The sequence below is a fragment of the Oncorhynchus masou genome, chromosome 32, assembly GCF_036934945.1.
Source record: "Oncorhynchus masou masou isolate Uvic2021 chromosome 32, UVic_Omas_1.1, whole genome shotgun sequence".
Taxonomy (NCBI): Eukaryota; Metazoa; Chordata; class Actinopteri; order Salmoniformes; family Salmonidae; genus Oncorhynchus; species Oncorhynchus masou.
Window position 1 is genome coordinate 79,164,569 of NC_088243.1, and position 15,126 is coordinate 79,179,694.

The 15,126-nt window shown below is 45.1% G+C and overlaps 1 pseudogene; it reads right to left on the minus strand.

Annotated features, from left to right (window-relative positions):
• Nucleotides 1–9,995: 9,995 nt before the first annotated feature.
• On the minus strand, nucleotides 9,996–10,980 carry LOC135527276 (glyoxalase domain-containing protein 4-like; annotated as a pseudogene).
• Nucleotides 10,981–15,126: the final 4,146 nt, after the last annotated feature.

The following is a 15,126-nucleotide window of genomic DNA, read 5'->3' on the forward strand; positions in this document are numbered from 1 at the left end:
CTACTCTCTCTCCCCCTCCCTCCCTCTCCCTCTACTCTCTCTCCCCCTTCCTCCCTCTCCCTCTACTCTCTCTCCCTCTCCCTCTACTCTCTCTCTCCCTCCCTCCCTCTCCCTCTACTCTAACTCCCCCTCCCTCCATCTCCCTCTACTCTCTCTCCCCCTCCCTCTACTCTCTCTCCCCCTCTCCCCCCCCTCCCCCCGCTCTCTCTCTATCCTCCTCCCCCCTCTATCTCTCTCTATCCTCCTCCCCCTCTCTCTTTCTCTACTCTCTCTCCCCCTTTCCTCTCTCTTTTCTCTCTCTCCCCCTCCCTCTCTCTCTCTACTCCCTCTCCCTCTACTCTCTCTCTCTCTCCCTCTCTCTCTCTACTCCCTCTCCCTCTACTCTCTCTCTCTCTCCCTCTCTCTCTCTCCCTCTCTCTCTCTCTTTCACCCTCCCTCTCTCTGTCTCTACTCTACCTCCCTCCCACTCCCCCTCTTGCGGTGTATTTGAAGATATTCTTCATCTTTGTGTGGTAGCTGTGGATGAGCAGTGCTGTGGCCCCTGGGCCTGCTATTTGTATGGTGTAACTGTCTCTAGCTAGGAGCCTGCAGACTCAGAGCTCAGCTGACACACTGGGTTAGGCTGAAGCACATTGTGTGTTTACTCTCTCCACATTCTGCCTTTACAAACAAATCATTCTTGTTCATTTAGTTTTCTAGTCCTGGGGAGAGAGAGGCAGCACTTGGAGAGTGGGAGGGGAGGAGTGGAGGAGGGCCATTTCCTGGAACTGGCTTCTGTAGTATGGCCAGGGGGTGTGTGTGTGTGCGCGTGTGTGTGTTAAAATATGTGCTTAGAGCAGTGTGTGTGTGTTTGTGTAAATGTGTGTGTTTGTGTAAATGTGTGTGTGTTTGAAAATGTGCGGGTGTTTGTGTGCGTTTTCTTGCATGTGCTTCTGTGTTATGAGATTGTGTGATTGGAGCACATATGTGTGCATGTTTGTGTGTTTATGGTGGGCCTAGTGAGTGTCCTATGGGATGCCTGTGTCCTATGGGTGTTGCTGTGAAGCAGCAGATCAGGAGATCAAATGCTGGAGAACATTGATGTTCTAATTGGATAGAAGACTGGAGAACATTGATGTTCTAATTGGAAAGAAGACAGGAGAACATTGATGTTCTAATTCGATAGAAGACTGGATAACATTAATGCTCTAATTGGATATAAGGCTGGAGAACATTGATACTCTAATTGGATAGAAGAATGGAGAACACTGATGTTCTAAGGGTCCTGTGTGGCTCAGTCGGTAGAGCATGGCGCTTGCAACGCCAAGCGTCGTGGGTTCGATTCCCGCTGGGACCACCCATATGCGTATGTAAAAGTAGTGGCCCCAGCCGACTTGTAAGTCGCTTTGGACAAAAGCGTCTGCTAAATGGGATATATTATTATTATTATATATTAATTGGATAGAAGACTGGAGAACATTGATACTCTAATTGGATAGAAGACTGGAGAACATTAATGTTCTAATCGGATAGAAGACTGGAGAACATTATTGCTCTAATTGTATAGAAGACCGGAGAACATTAATGCTCTAATTGGATAGAAGACTGGAGAACATTGATGCTCTAATTGGATAGAAGACTGGAGAACATTAATGCTCTAATTCTATAGAAGACTGGAGAACATTAATGCTCTAATTGTATAGAAGACTGGAGAACATAATGCTCTAATTGGATAGAAGACTGGAGAACATTGATGCTCTAATTGGATAGAAGACTGGAGAACATTGATGCTCTAATTGGATAGAAGACTGGAGAACATTGATGCTCTAATTGGATAGAAGACTGGAGAACATTAATGCTCTAATTGGATAGAAGACTGGAGAACATAATGCTCTAATTGGATAGAAGACTGGAGAACATTGATGCTCTAATTGGATAGAAGACTGGAGAACATTGATGCTCTAATTGGATAGAAGACTGGAGAACATTGATGCTCTAATTGGATAGAAGACTGGAGAACATTGATGCTCTAATTGGATAGAAGACTGGAGAACATTGATGCTCTAATTGATGTTCTAATATTATACCATGGCGCCAACAGAGATGGTCGCCTCACTTCAAGTTCTTAGGAAACTATGCAGTATTTTGTTTTTTTATGTGTTATTTCTCACGTTGTAACCCCAGGAAATCTTAAGTCTTATTACATAGAGCCAGGAAGAACTATTGGATATAAGAGCAACGTCAACTTACTAACATTACGACCAGGAATACGACTTTCCCGAAGGGGATCCTCTGTTCGTACCACCACCCAGGACAATGGATCTAATTCCAGTAGGCGATCAAAAACAACGAAGGGGCCACCTGTAGACATGCACATCACACATACACAATGACATACACAATGATATACACAATGATATACACAATGATATACACAATGATATACACAATGATATACACAATGATATACACAATGACATACACAATGACATACACGATGACATACACAATGATATACACAATGATACACAATGATATACACAATGACATACACAATGATATACACAATGACATACACAATGATATACACAATGACATACACAATGACATACACAATGATATACACAATGATATACACCATGATATACACAATGATATACACAATGATATACACCATGATATACACAATGATATACACAATGATATACACAATGACATACACAATGATATACACAATGATATACACAATGACATACACCATGATATACACAATGATATACACAATGACATACACCATGATATACACAATGATATACACAATGACATACACAATGATATACACAATGATATACACAATGACATACACCATGATATACACAATGATATACACAATGACATACACCATGATATACACAATGATATACACAATGACATACACAATGATATACACAATGATATACACAATGACATACACAATGATATACACAATGATATACACAATGACATACACAATGATATGCACAATGATATACACAATGATATACACAATGATATACACAATGACATACACAATGACATACACAATGACATACACAATGACATACACAATGATATACACAATGACATACACAATGACATACACAATGATATACACAATGACATACACAATGACATACACAATGATATACACAATGATATACACAATGATATACACAATGATATACACAATGATATACACAATGATATACACAATGATATACACAATGACATACACAATGATATACACAATGATATACACAATGATATACACAATGACATACACAATGATATACACAATGATATACACAATGACATACACAATGATATACACAATGATATACACAATGACATACACAATGATATACACAATGATATACACAATGATATACACAATGATATACACAATGACATACACAATGATATACACAATGATATACACAATGATATACACAATGACATACACAATGATATACACAATGATATACACAATGACATACACAATGATATACACAATGATATACACAATGACATACACAATGATATACACAATGATATACACAATGACATACACAATGATATACACAATGATATACACAATGATATACACAATGATATACACAATGACATACACAATGATATACACAATGATATACACAATGACATACACAATGATATACACAATGATATACACAATGATATACACAATGATATACACAATGACATACACAATGATATACACAATGATATACACAATGACATACACAATGACATACACAATGACATACACAATGACATACACAATGATATACACAATGATATACACAATGATATACACAATGACATACACAATGATATACACAATGATATACACAATGATATACACAATGACATACACAATGATATACACAATGATATACACAATGACATACACAATGATATACACAATGATATACACAATGATATACACAATGATATACACAATGACATACACAATGATATACACAATGATATACACAATGACATACACAATGACATACACAATGACATACACAATGACATACACAATGATATACACAATGATATACACAATGATATACACAATGACATACACAATGATATACACAATGATATACACAATGACATACACAATGATATACACAATGATAAACACAATGATATACACAATGATATACACAATGATATACACAATGATATACACAATGATATACACAATGACATACACAATGACATACACAATGACATACACAATGATATACACAATGACATACACAATGACATACACAATGGCATACACAATGATATACACAATGATATACACAATGACATACACAATGATATACACAATGATATACACAATGACATACACAAAGATATACACAATGACATACACAATGACATACACAATGATATACACAATGACATACACAATGACATACACAATGATATACACAATGATATACACAATAATATACACAATGATATACACAATGATATACACAATGATATACACAATAATATACACAATGATATACACAATGATATAGATGATTATGGTGCTCTTCCTACATACTGTGTATATGTTATGACGTATTGTAGGCTAACTATGTAAGTAAGTAATATGTTATATAAGTAATCTATGAATATTATAAGAAAAGGGTATGTTCTGACAATGTAACCTCAACAAAATAAATGCTTTCCTTATAGGGTTCACATTGTTTTAAAAGTCAAGAAGGGGGGACAGTGTAAGAGTGGAGAGAGGGATGAGAGGAGGAGGGAGGACAGTGTAGGAGTGGAGAGAGGGATGAGAGGAGGAGGGAGGACAGTGTAAGAGTGGAAAGGGATGAGAGGAGTAGGGAGGACAGTGTAGAAGTGGAAAGGGATGAGAGGAGTAGGGAGGACAGTGTAGGAGTGGAAAGGGATGAGAGGAGTAGGGAGGACAGTGTAGGAGTGGAGAGAGGGATGAGAGGAGGAGGGAGGACAGTGTAAGAGTGGAAAGGGATGAGAGGAGTAGGGAGGACAGTGTAGAAGTGGAAAGGGATGAGAGGAGTAGGGAGGACAGTGTAGGAGTGGAGAGAGGGATTAGAGGAGGAGGGAGGACAGTGTAGGAGTGGAGAGAGGGATGAGTGGAGGAGGGATGACAGTGTAGGAGTGGAAAGGGATGAGAGGAGTAGGGAGGACAGTGTATGAGTGGAGAGAGGGATGAGCGGAGGAGGGAGGACAGTGTAGGAGTGGAGAGAGGGATGAGAGGAGGAGGGAGGACAGTGTAGGAGAGGAGAGGGATGAGAGGAGGAGGGAGGACAGTGTATGAGTGGAAAGGGATGAGAGGATTAGCGAGGACAGTGCAGGAGTGGAGATAGGGATGAGAGGAGTACGGAGGACAGTGTAGGAGTGGAGAGAGGGATGAGAGAAGGAGGGAGGACAGTGTAGGAGTGGAGAAAGGGATGAGCGAAGGAGGGAGGACAGTGTAGGAGTGGAGAGGGATGAGAGGAGAATGGAGGACAGTGTAGGAGTGGAGAGAGGGATGAGAGGAGGATGGAGGACAGTGTAGGAGTGGAGACAGGGATGAGCGAAGGAGGGAGGACAGTGTAGGAGTGGAGAGGTATGAGAGGAGGATGGAGGACAGTGTAGGAGTGGAGAGAGGGATGAGAGGAGGAGGGAGGATGGTGTAGGAGTGGAGAGAGGGATGAGAGGAGGAGGGAGGACGGTGTAGGAGTGGAGATAGGGATGAGAGGAGGGAGGACAGTTTAGGAGTGGAGACCACTGCGCAGCTAATTCAAACAATAAACTAATCGTCAAGCTTTGATTATTTGAATCAGACCACATGCTCCGATACTGTCTGATGGCTTGTAGATAGAAACTGTCTCTGAGTCTGTTGGTATCAGACCACATGCTCCGATACCGTCTGATGGCTTGTAGATAGAAACTGTCTCTGAGCCTGTTGGTATCAGACCACATGCTCCGATACCGTCTGATGGCTTGTAGATAGAAACTGTCTCTGAGTCTGTTGGTATCAGACCACATGCTCCGATACAGTCTGATGGCTTGTAGATAGAAACTGTCTCTGAGCCTGTTGGTATCAGACCACATGCTCCGATACCGTCTGATGGCTTGTAGATAGAAACTGTCTCTGAGCCTGTTGGTATCAGACCACATGCTCCGATACCGTCAGCCTGATGGTAAGGGAGTGAACCGCTCGTGGTTGGGGTGTGTGGGGTCCTTGATGATGCTGCAGGCCTTCCTCAGGCACCGTTTTTAGGAGATGTCCTGGATGGGGGGGAGCACGGTCCCAGTGATATACTGGGCTGTCTTCACCACCCGCTGGAAGGCCTTGGGGTAGTGCACGGAGCAATTACCATAAAAGTGGCCATGATGCAACTGGTCAGGACGCTCTCGATGGTGCAGCAGTAGTATTTGGAGAGGCCTCGGGGTCTTCAGCCGTCTTAGGAAGTAGAGACGCTGTTGTGCCCTCTTGACAGGAGTGGTGGTGTTGTTGGTCCATGTCAAGTCCTGTGTGATGTGGACTCCGAGGAACTTAATACAGCTGAATCTCTACTGCAGTCCTGTTGATGTGGATCACGACATGTTCCCTCCTCCGAAGTCAACAAACCACTCCTTTGTTTTGCTGACGTTGAAGGTGAGGTAATTGTCCTGGCATTGTGGTTCACAATGCCAGTTCACTTACCTCCTTAGTCATCATTGTTGACTATCAGGCCTATGTCAGTGGTGTCGTCAGCAAACCTGATGATGGAGATGGTATCGTGCAAAGCCACGGAGTGAACAGCAGAGGGCTGAGGACACACCCCTGACGGGCCCCTGTGTTGAGTCAGTATAGAGGAGGTGTTGATGCCAATCCTCACAGCCGGTGGGCGGCCCGTCAGGAGGTCCAGGATCCAGTGGCAGAGGGTGGTGTCCAGACCCAGGGCTCTGAGATCTGTGTCGAACTTGGAGGGAACAACATTGTTGAATGTTGAACTGTAGTCAATGAACAGCATTCTCACATAGGTGTTCCTGTTATCCAGATGTGTTAGGGCCTGGTGAATGGCGATGGAAATGACATCTTCTGTGGATCTGTTGGAGCGGTAGGCTAATTGGAGTGGGTCCAGTGTGCCTGGCATGCTGGCCTCGATGTGGGCCATGACCAGTCTCTCGAAGCGATGACCGAGGTGAGTGAGACGGGGCGATATCATTTGGACATGTTTGTTTTCTATGGCACTGGGACGAGGGAGGTTTCCTCTGAGCAGATGTGGGCTGTGTGTGCAACAACACTGACTCTGACTCTGCAAATGTCAAAATCCCCCCACAGCCCTCTCCCCCTATTTTACAAACCAGGCTAAATAGTTATTCTGAGGACTGGCAGAGAATGGGAGGGAAACCGAGAGCAAGAGACGCCTGCGTGCAGCAGCACCAGGTCTCTCATTACCGTAGTGAAGCAGTTCTCTCCATTCTCTCTTCCCTGTGGCCGGTCTCTCCTCTGCTCTTCTCTCGCTCTCCAGCTGATCCATTACAGAGCGTGGGGGAGGTTTGGTCTCCTGTGAGGGTCAAAGAGACACAGACAGCGACAGCGTAGTGTACAGGCTTTCTTCCTTCCTTTGTTTCTTAGTAAAATATCAATCTGATACGACTGTGGAGTACAGTACTGTAGTGTGTATCTCTGTTATGACTGTGGAGTACAGTACTGTAGTGTGTATCTCTGTTATGACTGTGGAGTACAGTACTGTAGTGTGTATCTCTGTTATGACTGTGGAGTACAGTACTGTAGTGTGTATCTGTGTTATGACTGTGGAGTACAGTACTGTAGTGTGTATCTGTGTTATGACTGTGGAGTACAGTACTGTAGTGTGTATCTCTGTTATGACTGTGGAGTACAGTACTGTAGTGTGTATCTCTGTTATGACTGTGGAGTACAGTACTGTAGTGTGTATCTCTGTTATGACTATGGAGTACAGTACTGTAGTGTGTATCTCTGTTATGACTGTGGAGTACAGTACTGTAGTGTGTATCTCTGCCATGACTGTGGAGTACAGTACTGTAGTGTGTATCTCTGTTATGACTGTGGAGTACAGTACTGTAGTGTGTATCTCTGCCATGACTGTGGAGTACAGTACTGTAGTGTGTATCTCTGTTATGACTGTGGAGTACAGTACTGTAGTGTGTATGTCTGTTATGACTGTGGAGTACAGTACTGTAGTGTGTATCTCTGTTATGACTGTGGAGTACAGTACTGTAGTGTGTATCTCTGTTATGACTGTGGAGTACAGTACTGTAGTGTGTATCTCTGCCATGACTGTGGAGTACAGTACTGTAGTGTGTATCTCTGTTATGACTGTGGAGTACAGTACTGTAGTGTGTATCTCTGTTATGACTGTGGAGTACAGTACTGTAGTGTGTATCTCTGTTATGACTGTGGAGTACAGTACTGTAGTGTGTATCTCTGTTATGACTGTGGAGTACAGTACTGTAGTGTGTATCTCTGTTATGACTGTGGAGTACAGTACTGTAGTGTGTATCTCTGTTATGACTGTGGAGTACAGTACTGTAGTGTGTATCTCTGTTATGACTGTGGAGTACAGTACTGTAGTGTGTATGTCTGTTATGACTGTGGAGTACAGTACTGTAGTGTGTATCTCTGTTATGACTGTGGAGTACAGTACTGTAGTGTGTATGTCTGTTATGACTGTGGAGTACAGTACTGTAGTGTGTATCTCTGTTATGACTGTGGAGTACAGTACTGTAGTGTGTATCTCTGTTATGACTGTGGAGTACAGTACTGTAGTGTGTAGAGAGAGATAGAGACAGAGAGAGAAGATGAGAGAGATAAGAGAGAGCGAGACAGAGATGGGAAAGACAGCGAGAGAGACATGACAACATGTTGCCCACAGCGATGTAATCCCCTCAAATCTCCAGTGAGCAGCAGGTAAACTCTTACAAATGAAGGTGCTATCTAGAACCTAAAGGGTTGTTCGGCTGTCCCCATAGCAGAACCCTTTTAAGAACCCTTTTTGGTTCCAGGTTAAACCTTTATGGGTTCCATGTCGTCCCCTTTCAACAGGAAAGGAACCCAAAGGAGTTATACCTGGAACCAAAAATGGTTCCAAATGGAACCAAAAAGGATTATGCTACGGGGTCAGCCAACCCTTTTGGAACTCTTTTCTGTAGGAGTATAGGGGTCAGTAAATAACAGAGCAATGGTTAATCCTTAATTAGCATGACGAGAAAAAGTCAGGAATAAAGAAGAGAGGAGAGGATGAGGCGATGGTCGTCATGGAGATGAGAAACAAGTGGAGGCGTCAGACGGCAGTTGGAATGTTCTGTATCCATTCAATCAAAATCAGTGTTGTTTCCAAGTCAGCCACCAAGAAACTGAAGCAATCCAGCAAATCACTATGTTGTGTGTCAATAAAGGAAGGGTATAGGCTATTTATGATCACTTCAAAGACCTGTCAAAAGAAGGTTACTCTCTCTTTCCCTCTCTATATTCTCTCTCTCTTCTCTTTATCTCTTCTCTGTGTCACTCAGTTGTGTGTGTTGTAAGCTGTTAGCTCACTATGAGTCAGTTAGACAAGAAGCTGGTATGAATACATGCTATTATATTCTTATCTTCTGTTAAAGGGAAGAGAAAGGGGAGAAGAGAGAGCCAAACCTTCCCCAGGGGCGTCCAGGCTAACCAAACCTTCCCCAGAGGCCTCCAGGCTAAACAAACATTCCCCAAGGGTCTCCAGGCTAACCAAACCTTCCCTAGAGGCCTCCAGGCTAACCAAGCCTTCCCAGGGGCGTCCAGGCTAACCAAACCTTCCGCAGAGGCCTCCAGGCTAACCAAGCTGTCCCAGGGTCGTCCAGGCTAACCAAGCCTTCCCAGGGGCGTCCAGGCTAACCAAACCTTCCCTAGAGGCCTCCAGGCTAACCAAGCCTTCCCAGGGGCCTCCAGGCTAACCAAACCTTCCCTAGAGGCCTCCAGGCTAACCAAGCCTTCCCAGGGGCGTCCAGGCTATCCAAGCCTTCCCAGAGGCGTCCAGGCTAACTGAGACAGTAAAGATTTTATGGTTTCCCTTTGTCATCCAGGCTTCAAGATATGCCAACTGCTCACGTGAACAGGAGAACGCTGTCCTATCCTCCACCCCGAAAGCTGTCCCGTGATCTACTGTCCCAGCAATGTTGTGAAACTCCAGTTTACACTGAGTGTCTGTGAATCCCACCAGCAGTCTTCTTCTCCTCATTGCTCTCTTTCACCTTCATCCCCAGAAGGGAGGAGCAGCAGTGTATTGATTTCTGCAGCCAGACACACCTTCTGTACTGGATCATTGGGAGGCTGTTCTTTGTCCACTAGGTTGCAGTGATAACCTCCCAGGGCCTCAGCCAGATAGAGGCCCTTTCCAACCTCATTGAGTGGCCAATCAAGCCGCTTAGCATTGCTGACAGCCTGGCTAGACTACAGAGTCAAACCGAGGAAGTCGTTGCCTAGGCGACATTCTCCCACTCCATAGTTGTAGATCAGTTCAGCCACAAAGTCATCATCCTCTGGCCCAAAGCAGACCATTGTCTTACTCCATTTCCATCATAGGGGCCCTTACAAGTTGTCTTGCATCCTTCTTCAAATTCTTTGTGACGCAACATATTGCCAAGCACATCTCGGGTTAAAGGTGGTTGTTTTGCTTTTGTCACCCACTTCTCCTGATCCTCCTCAACTGATGCCACAGACCCATAACCGCCTTCAGCCACATCCATCTCAACAGTCCCCACTTGCATTCCATCACTCATACCGGGTATCTCCTTCACTAACTGGGAGACAAGCTCCACCTGAATCCCCTCCTCAACATGGACAACTTGTTCCTCAGCAACAGGTGCTTGTGGCTGCTCTACCACTGTCGGCCCACCTCTCCTTACATCAGAGGGTCCAGGCGTTACGAGTCCCTCCCTCTGCCTTCTTCCTTTTCGGGCAAGCATGTCGCTTATGGCCAACATCCCCACACTCAAAACACCATTTTGACTACCCGTACTAGCATAAGCCATATACAGTGGAAGTTGGAAGTTTACACACACTCAATTAGTATTTGGTAGCTTTGCCTTTAAATTGTTGAACTTGGGTCAAATGTTTAGGTTGCCTTCCACCAGCTTTCCACAATAACAGGTGTAACTGAGTCAGGTTTGTAGGCCTCCTTGCTCGCACACGGTTTTTCAGTTCTTCCCACACATTTTCTATAGAATTGAGGTCAGGGCTTTGTGATGGCCACTCCAATACCTTGACTTTGTTGTCCTTAAGCCATTTTGTTACAACTTTGGAAGTATCCTTGGGGTCATTGTCCATTTGGAAGACCCATTTGCGACCAAGCTTCAACTTCCTGACTGTTGTCTTTGAGGTATTGCTTCCATATATCCATATAATTTTCCTCCCTCATGAAGCCATCTATTTTGTGAAGTGCACCAGTCCCTCCTGCAGCAAAGCACCCCCACAACATGATGCTTCACGGATGGGATGGTGTTCTTCGGCTTGCAAGCTTCCCCCTTTTTCCTCCAAACACAGCGATGGTCATTTTTGCCAAACAGTTCTATTTTTGTTTCAGAAGCAGTGGCTTCTTATGTGCTGAGCGGCCTTTCAGGTTATGTCGATATAGGACTCGTTTTACTGTCGCCATAGATACTTTTGCACCTGTTTCCTCCATCATCTTCACAAGGTCCTTTGCTGTTGTTCTGGGATTGATTTGCACTTTTCAACCAAAATACGTTCATCTCTAGGAGACAAAACTCGTCTCCTTCCTGAGCGGTATGATGGCTGCGTGGTCCCATGGTGTGTATACTTGCGTACTATTGTTGGTACAGATGAACGTGGTACCTTCAGGTGTTTGGAAAGGAAGAATCAGACTTGTGGAGGTCTACAATTGTTTTTCTGAGGTCTTGGCTGATTTCTTTTGATTTTCCCATGATGTCAAGCAAAGAGGCACTGAGTTTTAAGTTAGGCCTTGACATACAACCATAGGTAACCTTCAATTGCTCAACCATACGATCAACAGGACGCTCTTGTTTAAGAAAAACCACTACCGCTTTTTTAATCCGCGACGCATAAGCAACATTCTCAAAGCCTAACTCCTCCACAGTGACAGTAGCTTCAGTAACATACCTAAAGCCGTGCCGAAGTGACAGGGACGGCGTCCCCATGAGGGTCGCCATCCTCGCCTAAACCAAGGCAATTCCGACAAGAAATACAACAGGGTGTAACGGGTCTCAGAGCAAAGCCGGTCATTGATTGGGTAATGAGCTGTTTAATGCAGATTCCAGAGTGTATGTCCACAGACAGGGTGTAACGGGTCTCAGAGCAAAGCCGGTCATTGATTGGGTAATGAGCTGTTTAATGCAGATTCCAGAGTGTATGTCCATGTTAGTGTTTTTGTGTGTGTGGTCTAAATTTACCATCCTTTTAGGTAGTGTGGACATTTTGCCGGTCCCCAAAGGGATTAATGCTATTTTAGGCTGAGGGATTAGGTTTAGGGTTAAAATGAGGGTTATGGTTAGAATAAGGGTAATGGTTAGTGTTAGTGTTAGGAGTTAGGGTTCAATTGAGTTTTAAGGTTAGGGGTTTGGGGTTATGGTTAGGCGAGAGGGTTAATGTTAGGGTTAGAATTAGGTTAAACCAGTGTGTGTGTGTGTGTGTGTGTGTGTGTGTGTGTGTGTGTGTCTCTAGGTTACTCTGTCTCTATTTCCCTCAGTGAACCCACACAAACGAACAAAAGAGAAATCTTAGAAGGAAACACACAGTCTACCAAACACACACAGCACAATACATCATTACCTGACCTTCTACTGACCTTCTACTGCAGACGCACACACACACACACACACACACTGCAAAAACACACACACCGCGGGGTCAGCCTGCTCATTTGCATGACAAAGGCCTAGTTAATTATTTAGCAAGTCTTATTTGATCAATACAGAGGAGCTGTATCCCACTGCTGAGAGGATTCTTCTTTAAGCCTTCATTATTCATAAGAGCGAGATAAAGAGAGGAACGAAACGAGGAAGAGAGGAGAGAGAGGGGGAAGGAGTGAGAGAGGGAGCAACAACAAAGCCTGTCGGGATCTGTTTCATGTGTACTAAAAGTTTGTCCTGTTTCACTGCTGATTAATATTTTACAGTCTGTTCAAACTTAGATTGCACCTTTGTTTTCTTTGGAGGTGAAATAAGGGGTAGGATAAGGATGTGACACCGATGCAGGGGGAAAGGTGAGGATGTGACACCAATGCAGGGGGAAGGGTGAGGGTGTGACACTGATGCGGTGTGTTCAGGGTCAAGGGGGTCGATGACCCATAGCTTTGCCGGTACTGTAGGAGAACAGTAACACACAGAATGGTGTGAGTGTGTGTGCATGTGTGTGTGTGTGTGTGTGTGTGTGGCAGTTATTTACTGAGTCACTCTCCTTTTGAGTCTCCTCAATATCCTTTTTCACTCCTCCCGCCCTCCTCCCATCCTCTTCCTTCCATCCTCCGTCCCTCCTTCTATCCTCCTATCCTCCTCTATCCCTCCTCATATCCTCCTCCATCCCACCTCTTATCCTCCTCCATCCATCCTCCTATCATCCTCCATCCCTCCTACTCCATCCCACCTCCTATCCTCCATCCCTCCTCCTATCCTCCTCCATCCAACCTCCTATCCTCCTCCATCCTCCTATCCTCCTCCATCCCTCCTCCTATCCTCCTCCATCCCTCCTCCATCCCACCTCCTATCCTCCATCCCTCCTCTTATCCTCCTCCATCCTCCTATCCTCATCCATTCCTCCTCCTATCATCCTCCATCCCTCCTCCTATCCTCCTCCACCCCACCTCCTATCCTCCATCCCTACTCCTATCCTCCTCTTTCTCTACTCCTATCCTCCATCCCTCCTCCTATCCTCCTCCATCCTCCAATCATCCTCCATCCCTCCTCCTATCCTCCTCCATCCCTCCTCCTATCCTCCATCCCACCTCCTATCCTCCTCTATCTCTACTCCTATCCTCCTCCATCCCTCGTCCTATCATCCTCCAAACCACCTCCTATCCTCCTCCAACCCTCTTCCTATCATCCTCCATACCACCTCCTATCCTCCTCCATCCATACTGCTATCCTCCTCAATCCCTCCTCCTATCCTCCTCCATCTCACCTCCTATCCTCCACCATCCCTACTCCTATCCTCCATCCATCCATCCTCCTATCCTCCTCCATCACTCCTCCTATCATCCTCCATCCCTCCTCCTACCCTCCTCCATCCCTCCTCCTATCCTCCTCCACCCCTCCTCCTATCATCCTCCACCCCTCCTCCTATCATCCTCCATCCCTCCTCCTATCCTCATCCATCACTACTCCTATCATCCTCCATCCCTCCTCCTATCATCCTCCATCCCTCCTCCTATCCTCCATCACTCCTCCTATCCTCCATCTCACCTCATATCCTCCTCTATCCCTCCTCCTATCTTCCTCCATCCTCCTATCATCCTCCACCCCTCCTCCTATCATCCTCCATCCCTCCTCCTATCCTCATCCATCACTACTCCTATCATCCTCCATCCCTCCTCCTATCATCCTCCATCCCTCCTCCTATCCTCCATCACTCCTCCTATCCTCCATCTCACCTCATATCCTCCTCTATCCCTCCTCCTATCTTCCTCCATCCTCCTATCATCCTCCATCCCTCCGCCTATCCACCATCCATCCATCCTCATATCCTCCTCCATCCCTCCTCCTATCATCCTCCATCCCTCTTCCTATCATCCTCCATACCACCTCCTCTCCTCCTCCATCCATACTCCTATCATCCTCCATCTCTCCTCCTATCCTATCCTCCCCCACCCCTCCTCCTATCCTCCTCCATCCCTCCTCCTATCATCCCTCATCCCTTCCTCCTATCCTTCTCCATCCCTCTTCCTATCCTCCTCTATCTCTACTCTTATCTTCCTCTATCCCTCGTCCTATCATCCTCCAAACCATCTCCTATCCTCCTCCAACCCTCTTCCTACCGTCCTTCATACCACCTCCTCTCCTCCTCCATCCATACGCCTATCCTCCTCTATCCCTCCTCCTATCCTCCTCCATCCCACCTCCTATCCTCCACCCCTCCTCCTA